The 8439-nt window shown below is 29.6% G+C and overlaps 2 pseudogenes; one reads left to right on the plus strand and one right to left on the minus strand.

The window, feature by feature from the left end:
* Positions 1-3418: 3418 nt before the first annotated feature.
* On the plus strand, positions 3419-5540 carry LOC125865906 (isoflavone reductase homolog; annotated as a pseudogene).
* Positions 5541-6184: 644 nt separating this feature from the next.
* LOC125865892 (E3 ubiquitin-protein ligase MPSR1-like) lies at positions 6185-6918 on the minus strand (annotated as a pseudogene).
* Between the last annotated feature and the right edge of the window lie 1521 nt (positions 6919-8439).

The following is an 8439-nucleotide window of genomic DNA, read 5'->3' on the forward strand; positions in this document are numbered from 1 at the left end:
TTGTGTATCAATATCATAATGGTTCATGCCTTGTTTCAGTATTCTAAATCTATTTTTCCAAGCTCCAAAAGTCCGTTCAATCACATTGCGCAGAGATGAATGCCTATAATTAAATAGTTCTTTGGCATTTTGAGACTCTCTTTCAATTCCTCAGTAATCTTGCAAATGATAGCGTAGTCCTTTGTATGCAGCTAAAAATCCTTTTGTGTTTCGAAAACCAGCATCAACAACATAATATTTATCTACCAACAAACATTTTATAAAGAATTACTAAAAGCATATGTGACGTAAATGAGACAGGTTTGTGTAAATAAATAATATTTATTCTAAGGATGTAATTTAAAGTTACCATGTGAGGTTCAACAAGTGCATTCTCAAGTATTTTACTATCATGTGCAATACCTTCCCAACCAGCAGCAACAAAGGTAAATCACATATCAAAATCACAAGAACATAAGACATTTTGTGATGTCCTTCCTTTGCGATTACGATATGCTTGTTGCACCGCTTTAGGAACCTCCCCTTTTATATATATTCCATCAATCGCACCAACACAATCCTACCAAAAAAAAATACATCAATATAGTTTAGTGAACATAAAATAAATTGGAAGCATTATAGAATGCACTTCATAAAAATAATGTTTGTAAGAGTAATAAAAACAGAGCTTCCAAGATAATGCAAAATCATAAAATAAATATTATCTCTTTAAACAAAATTGATGAGAAATATGTAACTAAATACTAATAACTTACACATAAAATATAAATGTGCACTTAAATTTATTACTCAACAATCGGCTGGTGTGAGTTAAAGTGACTATATGTTGGTGATAATAATAAATTTTTTGTCGGTGAGAATAATAAATTTTAAAAAGAAATGATGTGATTATAAATTTTATTTACATATGAAATAAATGGTTATTAGATATAAATGTGAGGTTGTTTTAACAAAATATAAACTCGTGGATCAATTTTTGTATTAAAATATCTCAAATCATGATATGGAATTCCCATATAATTTCATATCATGGTTTTTGGAGAATATGGAATCACATCTCATGATATGGAATCAACGTAAAATTACATGTCCAAATAACGCTGATTCCATCTCACTATACCATATCATGATATGCTATATATCACATGGCCAAACGCCTACTTAATGTATTAATATATCAAGCAAGGTAAAGTATGACAATTAAAATATGAACACGACAATTTGAAAAAATGAATACATTGTTGTTATTCAAAAAATGAATACAATATAGTATATATATATATATATATATATATGAATACATTGTTGTTAAACAAAAGATGGATACATTGGACAACATAGAAACAAGAAAAATGGAAAATAATAGAATGTATAGGTATCAAAGTGTGTAAGTATTTGCTTGTATAAAAAAATTGATAAATCCAACAAACGTCAATCTCTTTTTGGTCAAGTTTTTTCTGTAATACTTGAGGTGTGTTAATTCATGTATTTGTTTATAAAAATATAGTATTAATGTATTTAATTATACTTGTATTGCCTAATCAATCTTTTAAATTGGATAGATTACTTATGTATCCAGATATATGTGTATGCACAAATCACCATTTCAACTTGTGTTAATATTACAATACAAGTATCTATGTATATAAGTATTCTACTATATACAAATTTGACAATCAAACAAACCCCAATTTCTTTTTGCTCATGTTCTTCCTTTACTACTTTTTTTTGTGTAACTATAACCATTGTAATGGAGAAAACAAAACAATTCTTCAATCGAACCCCTATAAAAATAGATGAAAATATAGATGGATACAAATATAGTCTTCATAAAAAAAAAGAGAAAAAATCAATTAAAAGATACTTGATGAATTCAAATCACAATCACACAAACCTCAATCTCTTTTTGCTCACGTTCTTTCTTTACTATTTTTTTTATATAACTATAACCATTGCAATGGAGATTCTTCAATCGAACCCCTATAAAAATAGATGAAACTATAGATGGATACAAATATAATCTTCATAAAAAAGAGAAAAAAAATCAATTTAAAGATACTTGATGAATTCAAATCACAAAAATTGCTCCTAGAATCATCAAAATGATCTTAAATTGGAAGTATATGAGAGGAAATTATTGAGAATATGTTATGTAGGAATATTGATGAAAGAGAAAGTATAAATGAGGATAAAAATGAAAAACTGATCACATAAAATGTGCCTAGACATAATTAATTATCCTTGTGATAATAATTTTCCTATTTAATATTTAATGACTTTCCTGATTATTTGTATATAATTAACTTTGCTATTTATTGTGTAGTTATATCCATAAAACATAAAAAAATAAATTATAGGTATTTGTTTTAAATATATATTGATGTTTGTCATATTATGTAGTTTTTCCTTTAAATTATCACAATGAAAGTAGGGTTATTCAACGGTCAATAATGACAAAGTAAAGTGTCTATCTGAACATTACTTTCATCATTTTTTTTAAAAAATTACTTATTTTTCTTTTAAATATGTTTTTTTAGCAACACTTTAGTCTGAGCTTTTCAAATGTCTTATATAAGATTAAATGGGACATTGATATATTTGACACAACTTTAATTTAAGATTTCAAAATTAAAAAAGTTCTTTTTTTTAAATCTTCTTAAGCCCTATATCAAGTAATAATTAGGTCATTCTTTCTTAGACGAAAAAAAAATTATTTTGTAAACACCCCACACGTTATTAGTTACAAATCACTCTCAATTTGCTTCAGCCTTCACTATTACTAAGTTCTCTCTCTCCCTCTCTCATCAAAGCTTTTCCATTCAATGGTCGAAAAAGTAAGATTTTGTTCAAATATTGTGTTTTTATAAGTTTAAGGGTCTAGTTGACAAAGTATAAAATAAGAGGGTTTAGAATACAAACTCATAAGACCATTTCGCCTTTAAAATAAAGCAATTCAAATAATTTAAAATTATTTTGACTTATAATCACCTAAAATGAGGCGATCCAAACACGCTCTTTAACATGGAGTCAAGTTGAAGGAATTAAATTATCACATTAAAAGTTGGGTTATTCAACAGTCAATAATGATAAAGTAAAGTGTCTATCTGAACATTACTTTCATCATTTTTTAAATAAAAAATTACTTATTTTTCTTTTTAAATATGTTTTTCAGCAACACTTTAATTTGAGCTTTTCAAATGTCTTATATAAGATTAAAGGAGACATTGATATATTTGACACAACTTTAATTTAAGATTTCAAAATTAAAAAGTTCTTTTTTTTAATCTTGTTAAGCCCTATATCAACTAATAATTAGGTAATTCGTTTTTAGACGAAAGAAATATTATTTTATAAACACCCCACACGTTACTAGTTACAAATCACTCTCAATTTGCTTCAGCCTTCACTATTACTAAGTTCTCTCTCTCTCATCAATGCTTTTCCATTCAATGGCCGGAAAAAGTAAGATTCTGTTCATCGGCGGTACTGGTTACGTCGGAAAGTTCATCGTCGAAGCTAGTGCTAAAGCTGGTCACCATACATTTGTCTTTGTCAGAGAATCCACTCTTTCCGATCCTACCAAAACCAAACTCATAGATACTTTCAAGAGTTTTGGTGTCACCTTCCTCCATGTATGCACATAAATTTTCCTTTTTCTTTTCAATTATAAAAAGATTTAGATGATCAATATTTGATGATTAAATTAATGCAGGGTGATTTGTATGATCATGAGAGTTTAGTGAAGGCAATAAAGCAAGTGGATGTTGTGTTTTCTACTGTTGGTCATTCTCTATTAGCTGATCAGCTCAATATCATTGCTGCTATCAAAGAAGTTGGCAATGTCAAGGTTAATTTGTTCCTAAAATTAAAGGAAAAAGGGTTTGATATATCCTTAACTTTGTCATTTAGTAGTGATATCCTCGTTACAAAATTGGTTCGTGTGTACTATGACCATTATAAATGACTCACATATGTACAAATTGTCCTTCTTATATCAACATAGTCAAAATGTTAACCCAATGAATTTCACAAATCAAATTATTTCAAAAAGAGATTTGGATTTACTCTATTACTTTTATTCTCAAATTAAATTATCCTCAATTTATTTCATTCAAAATTTGTTTTTTTTTTGTTTTTTTTTTTGTTTTTAAAGCTTGACAAGTATTGAAAATTTATTATGTAATTAAATTAGTACTCCCTTCCTCCCATTTTATGTGAGACTTTTTGAATTTTGAGATTTAAACAAGTTTATCTTTGACCGAAAGTTTTCATAGATCTTTTAAATATTTTGAATTATCAATTATTGTGACTTATAGTACTTTTCACGTAGTTTACAAATATAAAAATTTAATTTCAAAAAAAATGAAGAATTCATACGCAAATTTTCGATCTGACTCTCGAAAAACGAAAAATCTGACAAAGTAGTTATTATTTGCACTATTTGACATGTGTTGATCTAATGCAGTGAAAATTGTACAACATCAAACTTATAAGACACTGATACAAGAAAAGTGGATATAGACCTCAAACATATACAATAAATTCAAATTAAAGTAATGGGGCTATGATTGGGTTAGTATATTCGGGGGCTAACAACCAGTTTAATACTAAATTGAAAATTCATATAAATTCAACTATTTTAGAAGCTATTTCTAATTAGATACACTCTAGTTCACAATATTACCTATCTTATCAAATTTTTGTGTCTCGAGATACGTTGAATGATATATGTAGCTCGGATATATGACACTTTCTTATTGCCTCTTGCTTTCAGCGATTCTTTCCCTCTGAATTTGGGAATGATATAGATCGTGTGCATACCGTTGAGCCTGCTAAAACATTATTTAATACTAAAATTCAAATTAGCCGCGCTGTTGAAGCTGAAGGAATACCATTCACTTATGTTTCTAGCTTCTATTGTGCTCATTATTTTCTTCCAAATTTGGCACAACTTGGACCTGAAGGTCCTCCCAAAGACTGCGTTCATTTTAGGAGATGGCAATACTAAAGGTAAACTCAAATTTGATGATTTAAATTATTCATACGACATATTTTCTTACTAACTCTTTTTGTATCTACAGTTATTTTTAACAAGGAAGAAGACATTGGTATCTACACTATAAAGGCTGTGGATGATCCAAGAACGCTTAACAAAATTCTCTACGTCAAGCCTCCGCACAATATAATTACATTAAACGAGTTGGTATCTTTGTGGGAGAACAAAAATGGAAAGAATCTTGAAAGAATATATGTACCAGAGGAACAACTTCTCAACAACATACAAGGTAAACACAATCTCATTCTAGCCTTAGTGTCAAGTGTATGTTGTCCATGGGGCGTACGTAACTTCTTGTTTGTATTTCTTTCTTGCAGAAGCCTCGTTTCCATTGAATTTGGCATTATCGATCTCTTACCCTGCTTTTGTGAAGGGTGAACAGACTAATTTGGAAATTGATCCATCATTTGGAGTAGAGGCATCACAAGTTTATCCTGATGTTAAATATACCCCAGTGGATGAGATACTCGATCACTATGTGTGAATATGTAGAGTTCCTTCCTATTAAGCAAAACTATAGTATATGTATCCGCAGCATTATGCTCGAACATATAGTGTATACTTGTTTGTATGAAAAAAAAAATCATTTAAATTAGTATATCAATGAGTGAGACCTTATTTTTCTCGTGTATTTGTGATGGTAATTAGCAAAGCGAATTTGTAAGCACTTCTTGATTTAATCAAAAAAGAAAATGCTCATTTAACAGTTCGATTTTTGATTTAATCAAAAAAGAAAATGCTCATTTAATAATTGTACGACTTCTCCAATAATTTGGTGTGACGAGATAATAATGTAAGTTTACGTAATGATCATAAAATAGAAACAATACTAACTAACATGAAAAGAACTCTATACGTACACCACAAATAAAAGAATTGAAGGCTACTAACTCATAATTATAAACTTGGTAAGATATCAAACCATATAATTATTCATTACACAATTCGAAATCATTCAAACAAAGTACCATAATATTCCAACACAAATGTATGACAAAAATGAATATTCATAATACACCATAATCCAATTTTTATGGTTTAGCGTAGTAGTGCATACATTATACATGGAAGAATATGAACTAATTATACATCTCCTAGTAATAGTAGCAATGCAAAATACGTCTACAAAATTGTTTTTGGCTTTAGATTGTTGATCCTTTATGCAGTCTTGTCTAATCTGTGGGCATCTGAAAGCGGCAAAGCGGGCAGTAATAGCTATTCTCTAACCACTTGATAATACACTCAGCATGAAACATATGAGAGCAAGGCAAGCGCACTACTTCAGTTTCCTCCCCTAGCTCATCTAGACATACCAAACACTCATCGTTGCTATTTCTTTCATCAGCTTCCATCGACTCTAGCAACTCTATTGATGATTTACTTGCCGGCATCATTCCATCCATGGATGATGATTCTTCAAATGCTAACAAAATTCTTCCATCGCAATAGTGATCAATCTGTAATTCCACATGCACACATACCTCTGACATCTCAGTAGTCGTGATGCTTTGCAACTGACGAGTTGTTTCATCAACTATACTGTGTTGTTGATCTTCAAACTCGTCCTTAAAAGGCATAAACACTTGTGATATAGCGTGATAGAGTTTCTCATAGAACATGGTATCGGAAAGATGAATAATAATTTGGGTCGACGTGGTTGAACAGTAGTCCTGTATTGCACCCCGGTATTCGGATGCTTGATCATTAATATTGGGTCTTATGTACTAATATTGATGTATTATACTGAAAGTAAAGTGAATGGTTAAATAGGGTAAAGAAGAAGAAGCAATTGGGGGAATTGGTGTAACGCTAACAAAAGAGTTCTTGAAGCAGTTGTGGCATACAAGCCCTGTTGGAAACATATTGCAGTATTGAGAGAGGAAATCAATATTTTTTTTAACTAATGGGAGACTTACCCCCTTTCAAGTTTATTTATAATAAAATATTACTAGCAAACCTAAACTGATTAGGAATAGGATTGAATTAGTGAGTTTCTATAATATTTAGAAAATCACAAGTGAGTGGGAAGCCTAATTTGATGAGAAAAGGGAAAAATTAAGAAAAGTACTACTCCTTTTGTGGGGTTGTGAAGGAAAGAGAGGAGCAGCATCAGTAACGAAGACACCATCAATATACTGACCATCTGTGAGAAACAGAGCAGGATTCTCATGAGCAATTTGCCAAGAATTCATATTCATACCAATAAACAGAGAAACAAACAATTCTTTTTAGCGACACCCAACAAATAAGAGAGCTGCAAATATGAAAAATTGACACGGGTTACCATATATATACACACAAAGCTGATTAATTGACACGGTTAACAGAAAGTTTCCTTAACTAATAAGTTGACACGGTTTTCAAAAGGTTTCCTAAACTAATCAATTGACACGGTTACAAAAAGTTTCCTTAACTAATACATTGGCACGGTTACCATAATGTTTCCTTAACTAATAAATTGACACGGTTAGTAAAATATTTGTATTTTTCCAAATATATTGTTCATTTCTTTTATTATTAAAAATTATACTCTCCTCCATACCATTTTTCGGTGCGGAATTCATTTTACTGGTAGATGATAAATTCATGATATACTAAGATATTTTTGGTAGTGTGGTAGGTAAGGAATTCATGACTTTTTTTGGTAGGTGTACCATTTTTGGTAGGTGAAGAATTCATTTTAAAGATTTTATTATAATATTCTTTTGCTTGGTGTTTTAATCTTAATATCTCTTTAATATTATTTATGATATATTCTAGATATAACATATCTTGGGTTCTTAGGTACATATATAAATTTTCTTCCATTAATTGTTCTAATAGTTTTATATCTTCCATAGATTCTGTCCAATATTATAAATATTTGTAGTTCATTTTAGTCTGAATTTATTTCTAAATCATGTAGGTCTATTTCATACCATTGTTGGTTTAATATATCTTCTGATTCGTTATCATTAAATATTTTTTCCCATATGATTCTTCTTAATTCAATTATTTTTATACCTTTAAGTATATATAAGATTAAAGTTTCATAATTTTTTATCATTTCATCATTTCATCATGCATGTATGTAGTCATGTCCTTTATCATGGAGGTTTTTTATTTCAAATTATTCCTTCCTATCATATTCATAATTGATTAAATTCGATCATTATGAACTAGATTATCTGTTTATCATGTTCTCCTGTCACTATTAGCATCATACTTTAGCAGATACTTCCTCCTTATCAGTGCCTCACCTTTGTTTACTCCCCTAAACGGCTTTCCTCGCCTACCGATTTCAACATTAGGATGACATAGTATAGAAGTTTTCTTCCTGTTTTCAGTGTGCTAATAAACTAGAAATCATGATTCAAATAATTCTAATACATAATAACTAACAT

The sequence above is a fragment of the Solanum stenotomum genome, chromosome 5 (assembly GCF_019186545.1).
Source record: "Solanum stenotomum isolate F172 chromosome 5, ASM1918654v1, whole genome shotgun sequence".
NCBI classification, from domain to species: Eukaryota; Viridiplantae; Streptophyta; class Magnoliopsida; order Solanales; family Solanaceae; genus Solanum; species Solanum stenotomum.